The sequence below is a fragment of the Manis javanica genome, chromosome 13 (genome assembly GCF_040802235.1).
Source record: "Manis javanica isolate MJ-LG chromosome 13, MJ_LKY, whole genome shotgun sequence".
Lineage (NCBI taxonomy): Eukaryota > Metazoa > Chordata > Mammalia > Pholidota > Manidae > Manis > Manis javanica.
This window is the reverse complement of record NC_133168.1, coordinates 40825163-40837145: the sequence shown is the minus strand read 5'-3', so window position 1 is coordinate 40837145 and position 11983 is coordinate 40825163. Positions and strand designations below refer to the sequence as shown.

At 36.2% G+C, this 11983-nt stretch overlaps 1 pseudogene; it reads right to left on the bottom strand.

The window, feature by feature from the left end:
• Window positions 1-1243: 1243 nt before the first annotated feature.
• Window positions 1244-1891, bottom strand: LOC108398699 (la-related protein 7 pseudogene; annotated as a pseudogene).
• Window positions 1892-11983: the final 10092 nt, after the last annotated feature.

The following is an 11983-nucleotide window of genomic DNA, read 5'->3' as shown; positions in this document are numbered from 1 at the left end:
CTTCCTGCCCAGCTTCTATGAAGTTTATCTCCACTCTTGCTGTCGGCATGGCCTGGCTGGGGCTGTTGCTCCAAAGTGGTGGAGTCACATTGGAGGGGGAGCGGCTGGGAGGCTCTTTATCTCCGTACGGGGCCTCAGTGTTCCCTGCAGCCCAGGGGATTAGAGAGCCCAGCGATCCCTGGATTCCCTACCTCTGGACTAAGTGTCCTGCTCTGTCCCTTTAAGACTTCTAAAAAGCACCCATGAAAAAAAAAAAATGGCCACTTGTTTTTCTTTATTCTCCGGTGCCAGCCTCGTGCACCCGCTCACCAGTTTTGCTGCCCTGTTTCCCTAGTATTGGGGTCCCTATCCCTTTAAGACTTCCAAAAAGCGCTCACCAAAACAAAACAACAACAACAACAAAAAAAAAATGGCCGCTTGCTTTTCTATTGTTCTCAGGCACAAGCCTCCGATACCCGCTCACTGGTCTTGCTGCCCTGTTTCCCTAGTATTGGGGTCCCTGTGCCTTTAAGAGTTTCAAAAAGCACTCACCACAACAAAACAACAAAAAAAAAGAAAGGAAAAAAAAAATGGCCACTCACTTTTCTTTTGTCTTCTGGCGCCATCTTCCCGTACCTGCTCACCATTCTTGCTGCCCCGTTCCCCTAGTATCCAGGGCCCCGTGCATGCACTGTGTCTGCGCTCTGGTCTGGATGGCTGGGACTGTGTGCTCAGCAGTCCTGGGCTCCCTCTCCCTCCCACTCTGACTCCTCTCCTCCCACTGGGAGCTGGGGGGAGGGGTGCTTGGGTCCCGCCGGGCCGGGGCTTGTATCTTACCCCCTTTGTGAGGCTGCGTTCTCGCAGGTGTGGATGTGGTCTGGATGTTGTCCTGTGTCCTCTGGTCTTTATTCTAGGAAGAGTTGTCTTTGTTATATTTTCATAGATAAATGTGGTTTTGGGAGGAGATTTCCATTGCTCTACTCACGCCGCCATCTTGGCTCCGCCTATTTATTATCTTTTAAGATTGCTTTGAGATTGCTTTCTGTAAGATAATTTCAACAAATAAAATGTTCAGTGAAAAACGGTAGTATACAATGTACTTGTCTATAGAAAAAGGTCTTAAAGTTAAGAAGCAAAGACATTTCTTTTAATTAAACGTAGGTTTTAGAAAAACATTCATTATTCATTACTACCATAATAAAAATGGATTTCATAAGATTAGCTCAAGTCCAGTGAAATTTTAAGAGGTGAACCAAAAGTTTTTTCAGTCATATTCAGAAAATCTAATGTGTCTACTTTCTTGTTGAGTCTTTGCAAGTCTAATCTTTTCAGCTTTGGTGATTAACTTCTCAGTGCCTCTTTTCTTTTCATGAGGCTGATTAAGTTTGGCCTGCCTATCTACCAGAATCTTCTGCCAATATTTCTATTCATGATCACCAGAAAGGATCTCAAGTTTCCAGCAGTGTTTCTTTTTAATTTCCATATATGCATTTATTACTGCTTGAGCATCCTCAGGAGTTTTAAATCTAGCATGGCATTCTGTATCTTCTTCTAGCAAATCAACATAAACAACTTCTGATATAGCTGCCAAAGTATCGCTGACTTGTTTTCTGCTAGGTAGAGGCTCGGTGCTGAAAATCTTCACAATCACGCCACTCACAAACTGTGGTCCTGCTGCATTAACCTTCTCCTGGGCACAACACTCTTCACTGTTTGCTGCTTTCTCATTTTTCATTCCAGACTTATTAGGTACTCCATGGTCTGTTTCCTTTTCCAACTGATTTTATTTGGGATATTGTTTTTTTTTTAAGGAAGCCATGCTGGCTTTTTGCAGTGCTAAATACTCTTTTTTCAAATATTCACTGTGACTTGCAGCCACTCCTCCTCCCAACTTTTCTTTCTTTAAACACATACACTCAAATTATTTCCTGAATTCTAAGTCCATCTAGCAAAGCAAAGGGGGATTCCCCTTTCCCCAAGATTCAGATTAAATGTTTTAAATTCTCCAGTTCAGTTCTTGAGTATGCTTCCATACTCAAAATTTATGAAAATAAAAGTTTTGAATTAACTAAGTAGTAACATTTACTACAACTACAATTAACTAACTAGTAACATTTCCTAGAGACTAAAATTTAAAGATTTTTGTTAAACCTTAAGTAATTTATTTTTGAAGAGATTTTGAATGTGGAAGCATGGAAATACCTATAACCTTTTAAATTAGGGACTGCTCACTTACTGACAGTGTCAGCTTCAAAATTTTTCTCTTTAATTACTTTGGGGATGGCTGAAGGCCATTAAAATAGTCACATTTTAAATCTGCAGTAAGCTAATTACCTCTGCTCTTAGTTGTTGCACTTTAAAAACATACTGCAGTCCTTTCACTTTTACAGTGCTATCATAAAACAATGTGTGCCTGTCTAAAATGCAGTAACGAGGGGGTAGATTTATTATGATTCAGTTAAATTATAGATTTTATTTTAAAATTACTAACTTATCACATAATTTTTAAATGGCTTTATACACAATTCCAGCAAATGTGATGCCATGGGACCATTTTGTATTTTTAACTTGAAATTATGCAAATGGTAGGTTGAATATTAAATGAGAGAGATTTCCAGTGGCCATAAGCAGTTTGGACTTCCACTGTAATTTATAGTCATACCACTGAGCCATTTCAATTGGGTCTTTTAAACTATGCTAAAGCTATTTTATAATATATGGTCCCAAATAAGGTGGCATGTCTCATGTGTCTCAATAAATTGTAGGCAATTATGATCGACAAATAGATTAGAATAAAACCAGAGATGGAAATATCCAATAAACAAGGACTATTGCTAATAAATATAATTGTGTATTTTTCAGTTTCCAGTAATTTAGGACTAGAACAGGAGCTTGGTAAGAAGTTCATCATAAAAGTTGTCAGTTTGTTATTGCATCTGGAGGGACAAACCAATTTTTTCAATGACAATATCTCTATGTAATATGAATTGTTGCATAATAAAAATAAAAAATTGCTGTGTTGTCTTTGTATCACTGGGTCACTTAGCAAGAAATAAAACCAGAGAAGCCTAAGTAAAGAATAGCAACCATATTGTTCCAAGGGTCAGTATTATTGCCTTCATTCTCTTTTTAAATTGCTCATATAAAAATAAGATTGATTTGTATTATAGTCATAAATTTCCTTTAAAGAAGAGATTAAAGCTATGCTGAGTCATCTTGTTTGAGCATATGTGATGCCTGCTCAATATACAGATATTTTATTTCTTATTTAAATTTACACTTTTCCATCCTGACCTCTGGTGTTTTCTCCTGAAGATGGCTTTGAAAAAGGCCAGTATACTAAAAAATCAGTGTAGCACTTTCATTTTAACGCCTCAAAAATTTCTATAGAGCTATTAATCACTTCCAGAAATAATTTTGAAGCCTAAATATCATGCATATCAAATTTTATAGTAGAATATATTAAATAATATGAGTACACATCATGCTCATATCAGGTATGTGGCCTGGAAAAGATTAAAGATTCATTTTCAATGATTACTGGTAACAAAAATGAATATAATTACTATAATGTCCTCTCAGCATTTATAACAGTTCTAAAATAATTTAATATCCATCTCCCTCTCAGACTGTAAGCTTTATGAGTGCAGAACAGTGTGCTCTTCCCCATAATATTCTGATTGCATGACATTATATGACAGTGTCTGTTATTAATGTGTTCTCAATAAGTATTTATTGAATTAATGAATGAAAAAATAGTTACTATTTAGTAAAGCCTCATTATGAGTAAGCTGACTACTCAGTTCTACCCTTTTATTCTCAGACCATGCACTCTACATTTTGTGGCCAGAGAATTATAATACAGCTGTTAACCAGATAAGGTTAGATAGTTGCTGAGAATCCACAAAATATACTCACACAGGCATTAGCAATGGTAAAGATATGATGCAGTATGAAAAAGAGAGTGCAGGAAAACAGAAAAGTTGAAAACCTTCCAGGTACAGTTACCTGATTTCTTCACACAAGATGTGCTTCCTCTTCAGATTATCAGCTTTTGAGATGCATACAAGTTTCAGGAAAGGTATGAGTTTACTTGAGAGGTTTTTATATGTCACTATGTAACAAGGTGCACATAACTATTCAATAAATTTCCAATATATGATGTAAACAAGCTAGTACAGGGTGCTTCCAGGGGATTTTCAGACTTAAAAAATAATCATTACAAATCACCAACTGTTGCATTTTGCCCTTATTTTGGCCAATGGTCAGTACCATGGTTCCAGGCATCCCTGCAGATAAGCATACATCCAGCAAGGACCAGTTTCCTTGCATTGGTTGTATACTGCATCCTGAATGGTATCTTCCAGTGCTTGCATTGTGTCATCCCCAGGCAAATATTTCTCAGGCAGACTTCACAAGTCTGTTGCATTACTCTAAGAGTCTGGGAGTATTAGAGTATGTTATATTTAATAGGACCAATTGGTCCCATTCAGTCTCATGGTAAGAGGTACACCTCCTAGTGTAAAACAAATGTTTGCTTATTTGGTCCAAGATGATTTTGTGTGGTACTCCATTTCAGTGAATCAAATACTCTGTAAAGTCTCAAATAATGTGCCTATTTAACATGCTTGGAATTATTCTCAGATAAACTTAAGTTTTTGCTTCTTTTCAAAGTCTGTAGTCACATATTAGGTAATCTTTTGGTTTTGTCTTAAAGGTCATTATATCTTACTTTTTGTATGGTTCTTGTTCATTTAATTCCAAAACAAAACTTTAGTTATCTTGTTTAGAGGATCTCATTACAATGTCCCTACTCAGAGACATTTTCAGATTAATTGAGAAAGTTTCATGTATCCAACTATGGCCCACCTTTCTCAAGAGAAATTATTTAAATATATTATTTGATTTTTAATTAAAGAATTAAAGTATTGAGAAGTAAGATGTTCTTCTTTGATATGGTTTATATGAAACATGGTCTGTGTCTGGACTGTCTCTCTAACCTGTATCACACATCTCTTCTCCTCATTTATTTATCTCTAGTCACACTGGAAACACCAGGCATCATGTTACTATTCCATGAGCTTTGCACTTGCTCTTGCCTCTAGCTGGAACATGCTCCCCCCGACATATTTGTCTAACTCGGTCCCTCATTTCATTCAGGCCTCTTCTGGAGTCCCCCCTTATTAGAGAGCGCCTCCCTGACAATCCTGTCTGAAATAGCACATTGCTATCATTCCTCAACCCCTTACCCTGCAGCTTTTTTTTTGTTGACATTATTTTGAGGAAGGTTAATGACCAACCATTCTTTCAGTGATTTGCTAAAAAGACTCACAGGACTAGAAGTCGCCATTCTCAAGGTCATAGTTTATTACCTTAAAAAGTTTGCAAAGCAGGCTCAACAAGGAAAAATGATGAAACAGATAGATTGTGGAAGGGATCAGGCCAGGCTTCTGAAGTCCTTCTCTTTAACCATCATATGAGACATATTCCTCTAGCAATGAACTGTAATAACATATCTGAGGTGTTTCTGTAAGCCAGCTTGAGTCTCAGAGTCCAGGCCTTATAGAGAGGCTGCTCACCTAGGAACTTATCACATATTCGGTAACAGAGCAATGATTACTGAAGAAAAGCGAGTGTCCATCATGTATCATATTATTTCTTCAAATTAGCTAGACTATCTGGGACAGTGTGGCTCAGTGCCACAGGTGTTTGAAACTTTCTTTCCAGTTACTAACATAGGATATTCTCCAAAGGCTAAGTTCCCAGGGCCAGCCACGGGCCACCCACACAAGCAAGGCCTCTTGAAGATAGGAAAGAGATGAGCAACACCAGGGCTGCTGCATTAGCCCTTTTCTGACCACCTTATGGTCACCTGACCCATTGCATATGTATTAGTTAAGTGGTTTAAATGTCTACCTCTCCTACTGAATTGAAACTCCACGAGGTCAGGGACTGTGTCTCTTCTGCTCAATGCAAAATCTCTTATGCTTAGTGTTGAGGCTGGTAAAGAAGAGCGATTTCAAAAAATACTTTAAATGCAAAAAAGAATGAGCACTCATTGACCTCTGCCTGGTACAGTTAATAATAGTAACTGATATGTACAAGTGAAAGAAAGAAAAGGGATAGAAAGGTGGCAGAAGAATAGTATGTTGGCGAGTGATTTATTGAATATGAGATATGGGTACTTGTGCCTCATTTTGCTCCCAAAAATTAGAAACTCAAAGCTAGATAGTAATTTATACAGAGTGGGTGACAATAATGCAATTAATGCAATGTTTGGAAATGTAACATGATTATAAGAAAAAAGGGGAAAAGCTGTTCACTGTATTTTCTGAAATGTGAAAACAGGCTTTAATTGTGAGGTAAATTCATATGTGACATAAAAAAGACGGTAAGACATGTTGGGCAGCTAAAGTACTTACTGTGAAAGGCTTTGAAATCCTTGCAAAAAGAAAAAAAAATCACTTTTTATCCTCACTTCTTTAGCTCTGATGTCACCATATTATGGAGTGGGCCAAGTGATTTTTTTCAAGACTATCATAGGATTATTAATAAGGTATTTCTATTCTATCCTACACCAGTAGCTGCATGCATGATAAATATTATTCAGGAATACATGATAAAATGCAGATTTTCTCATAATTTGAAATAAAAAATAATTTAAAAGTTTTGCATAAATATTTCTTTACTATATCAAACTCTGATGCTAAATTAAGCTTACTTAAACAAATTATGATGTCTTTGCTGGGTCTTGAGTGTAAGCAAGTGAGGTGAAAGTAATGGAGTAAATTGAATGATGTAAAATAAGGATGGGATAAATAAAAATGGTATACATTTCCCAAAGAATCACAAAATAAAAAAATAAGAAATCCCTAATTGCAACATTGGAAAAAAATAACTTTTGTAATTATTGAAGTTGAAAATATGATATGTGATCTATGGATAATTTACATGTATTCAATAAACATTTATTTCTTTGCTATTTTTTTTTAATTTGTAAAAGAGAGCTCAATGAAATTTTACCATGAGCTCTTTGAAATAAAGGAGGTAATGATAAAGAATGTTAAGAGTGTCAAGACTTTGTTATCTCCATATGTGGATGGATTCTTCTAAAAGCTATTAAAAACAGAACAAAAACCTATGACAAAATCATGCTGCATTAGAGGTGATGTCAAGAAAAATCCCTGAGCTGTTTTGAAGACATCTTTAAGCTCTAAACACAATGAAGCAGAGCAAATGAACTTTCAGCCTTTCTTTGGAAAGAAATGATCAGTGGAAAGCAGCATTTCATAGAAAATACCTGAGTAAAGAGAAAGAACATAAGTCTCCTGCATCCCTCAAACATTCACTCCTCAGCACTTTTCACCCATTACACCTACTGTTTTATTCCCTTTAATCACAAACACATTTTAAACTCTTCTCCTTAAAAAATAGTCCAGAGTCTAGGAACACACACTAAGAATGAATATAAATTTCTCAGACTGAAAAATAAAAACTTCCTTCTATCCTGTCCAAAGTTGGTATTTATAAAGATAATGGGAATTAGAACCAGCAGTGTGTACTTTTTGTTTACAGGCTGTCTCTTAAATGTTAATCTGCATCAAAGTGCTGATTTAGAAACATACACAAAGGTGTAATGTGTGTTTTAGGATGCCATGCTCATTAAACTGTGTTTAAACTCATTAAATTCTGTGTGCCACAAGGACCAGTCTTGGTCAGTTCGGGGTTAAAATAAAGTAAAGCAAACTCCACTTCTTAGACAGAATTATTGCATGTATTTAATTGCTCCTGGAACACAAGATGCTGGTCTAGGCAAGAAGTCGTATCCAGATGACATGGGAAACTCAGATATGCTCAATTGTGATCATTAAAAACACTATTGAGCTACTCATGAGAATAAAGATTGACCTCCTGGCTTGAGTCTAGTGAGGTTAATCAAATTCTGCATACCTAAAATCCCTCTCTGATTCCACCCTGGAGAAGTCATTTATGTACTGCTGTTCTAGGGTCTGCAACTCTAGCTGTCATTCAACCCAGATGTAATTGCATTTCAGTGGTGGACAAAGTATTATGCTTCATAGGCTATGGAGTAAATACTTTCACAAGACAATTTTTATCATAAATTTGCAACATTAATACAGATATTTTGTTCTATTTTCTAGAACAATATAATTGAAAACATTTTTTACTATATCTTGAGGAAATAAAAATCAGCTAAAATAAAAACATGATATGTATTTTATAACTGTCATATATTTGATATAACTAAAGTTATATGAAGAACCTCATCAAATATAAATAATTTCTCTAAGAATTTAATATATTTATCCATTCTATTGCCTTATTTTCTCTGTAGCAGTATTTAATATCAGATTCTCACATCTCAAACATTGCTGGTATAACATCCAGTTTGCAACAGCTTGCATCTATATCTTCTTCCTTTATTCAAACCAAGGCTGATTTCAAGAGAGAAACAAGTTTCTCCTCTCAGCAGGACCCTCTCTTGTTACTATTTAAACCGGAAATTATAATTCTTAGCAAAGTTAAATCAAATGAGCAGTGAGAAGAGTCAGGAAAGGCTGTTTCTTTGTGCTTGTGTAAAGCAGTTCCTGTCATTAGTGTCTTGCCTGCCATTCATCCTCCTACTGTTATATGCCAATAAAGGCAAACCTTGGAGATATTGAAGGTTTGGCTCCAGACTACCATTATAAAATGGATCTCACAAAAAGTGAATCAGAAGAATTTTTTGGTTTCCCTGTACAAATAAAGTCATGGGTATATTGTCCTGTAGTCTATTAAGTATGCAATAACATTGTATCTAAAAAACACATACTTAAAAATTATTATTAACAAATGCTAACCACCAGTTAAGCTTTCTGCAAGTTGTATTCTCTTTACTGGTAGAGTATCTTGCCTTAGTGTTGGAAGGCTGTGGACCGATCAGGGCAGTGCTTACCGAAGGCTGGGGTGGCTGTGGCAATTTCTTAAAATAAGACAATGTTGAAGTTTGCTGAATCAATTGACTCTTCTTTTCCTGAAGAAGAATTTCTCTGTAGCATCTGTTTGTAGCATTTTACCCACAGTAGGACTTCTTCCAAACTTGGAGTCAATCCTTAAATCCTGACACTGCTTTATCACAAAGTTGATGTAATATTCTAAATCCTTTGTTGTTATTTGAACAATCTTCATAGCACCTTTACCCGTTCCACAACAAGAAACCACTTTCTTTGCTCATCTGTAAGTAGCAACTACTCTTCTGTTCAAGTTTTATCACGAGATTGCAGCAATTCAGTCACATCTTTAGGCTCCACTCATTTCTAATTCTAGTTTCCTTGCTGTTTACACCACATCTTGCAATTATTTTCTCCATTGCAGTCTTGAACTCTTCAATGTCATTCATGAGGATTGGAATAAAATTCTTACAACTCCCTGTTGCTGTTGATATTTTGACCTCTTCCCATGAATCATGAACATTCCCAATGGCATCTAGAATGGTGAATCCCTTCCAGAAGGTTTTCAATTTACTTTTCCAAGATGCATCAGAAGAATCACTATTTATGGCAGCCATAGCCTTATGAAATGCACTTCTTAAAGAATAACATTTGAAAATCAAAGTTACTCTTGATCCATGAGCTGCAGAATGGTGGTTGTGTTAGCAGGCATGAAAACAATGTAACTCTCACTATCCATCTCCATCGGAGCTCTTGGGTGACCAGGGCATTGTCAATGAGCAGTAATATTTTGAAAGCAATCTTTTGTTCTGAGCAGGAGATCTCAATGGTGGGCTTAACATGTGCAGTAAATCATTTTATAAATAGATGACACATCATCCAGGCTTTTTTGTCCACTTACAGAACACAGGCAGAATATATTTACCATGATTCTTTAGGTCCTAAAACTTAGAGGTTTTGGAATGTTCAATGATGGTCAGCTTCAGTTTAAAGTCACCAGCTGCATTAGCCTCTAACAAGAGAAACTTTGAAGCCAGGCACTGACTTCTCCTCTCCAGATATGAGAGTCCTATGTGGCATCATGCACCAATAGAAAGCTGTTTCATCTGCACCAAAAAAGTTAGTGTAGTCACCTCCATTGATTATCTTAGATAACTTGGTTAACTTGCTGTAGCTTTTATGTCAGCACTTGCTGCTTTGCCTTGTACGTTTATGTTATGGAGATAGTGTCTTTCCTTAAACTTCATGAATCAACATCAGCTAGCTTCCACTTTTCTTCTGCAGCTTCCTCACCTCCCTCAGCCTTCACAGAATTTGAGTCAGTTAGGGCTTTGCTCTGCATTAGGTTTTGGCTTAAGGCAATGCTATAGTTGGTTTGATCTATCCAGACCACTAAAACGTTCTCCACATTAGCAATAAGCTGTTTTCTTTCTTATCATTCAAAAGTGCTGGAGTAGCACTTTTAATTTCCTTAAAGAACTTTTTCTTTGCATTCATAACTTGGCTGCTTAGCAGAAGGCCTACCTTTCAGCTCATCCCTGCTTTGGTCAAGGCTTCTTCACCAACCTTAACCATTTCTAGCTTCTGATTTAAAGTGAGCAACAGGAGACTCTTCCTTTCACTTGAACACCTAGAGGTTTTCTAATGTTATTAAATGGCCTAATTTCAATATTATTGTGTCTCAGGTAATAGCAAGCCCAAGGAGAGGGACAGAGGGGAATAGCGTGTTGGAGGAGCACAACAGCATTTATTGATTAGTTCGCCATTTTTCATTGGGTATGGTTTATGGCACTAAAAACAATCACAGTAGTAACATCAAAGACCACTGATCACAAATCACCACAACAAATGTAGTAATGAAAATGCTTGAAATATTGTGAGAATTATAAAAATTTGCCAGAGACAGAAAGTGAGCAAATGCTCTTGGAAAAATAGTGCCAATAGACTTGCTGTACTCATGGTTGTCATAAACCTTCAATTTGTAAAAAACACAGGATCTATGAAGTAAAGAAAATGGAAGCACAGTAAAACCAGGTGTGCCAATATCTACTTATGATTCTTCCCTGCCTGAAATCTTTGTATTACTGGGGTGCAGCTTATTTCTGTGAATATTTTAGAGTTGCTCAATTAATTGCCCAGGTGCATTTCATCAGGATGTCAGGACAAATATGTGATGAAGCTTTGGCAGGAATATTGGCAACTGAGAAGGCCAGCCACACAAACAACAGAGCAAGTTTGCTTTTCCAGTTTTGCCTTACCATCCAAGAGGAGCAATGAGCACATCACCGACTTGTCTGCATCCTGGAAGGAAATGCTCAGTATTCAGATTTAGATGTCCAAAAATGGGAAAAAGTTTGGGGTGTAACTAAGTGTAATTAAATGGGAGCTTTGTGATTATACTTGCTCTTCTCCTCAAGAATATTACCTCCATGATATTGCAAGTCTGATGAAGTCACCATGGCATGAAATTACACTATGTTCTTAATTCCACAAATGTATGTGTTGTCTAGTTTCAATTCCATTTTGCTTTGAATTTAAGTTTCATCTAAATCATAGGATAAAGGGGACATTTAAAATCAGTTTTATTATATTTCTACACTTCTACAAGGTTAATGAAGTTCAACACTTCTGCTGAATCTAAAAGTGAAGAAAAAAAATTATGATTATTACAGTTTCATTTTGAAACCACGGCATACAGCCAGGCAAAATCATTATAATATGAACAAACACATGGTAATTATGTGAAATTCCTTTCTTTTTAAAAATTTCTGCACTTTAATTTAGTGCCTACTATCCAGGGGCAAAGCAGTCTTGATTGTAAAATGCCTTGCAGAATAAGATCTATATTCTCAAAAAATATATTCAGAATAACAAATAATTGTTCCCTGCTAATTTTATTCAAAACAGTTTCTAATGGAGTCTCTGGGAATATCTACTTTTCCTATGTGTATGGCAAAAATTTATTTGTACTTAGGGTAACTACGTTTTTTAAAAGAATTAGAAAATTCATGTACATATAATTAATGTTTCAGAATATGAGTTGGAAATAAGTA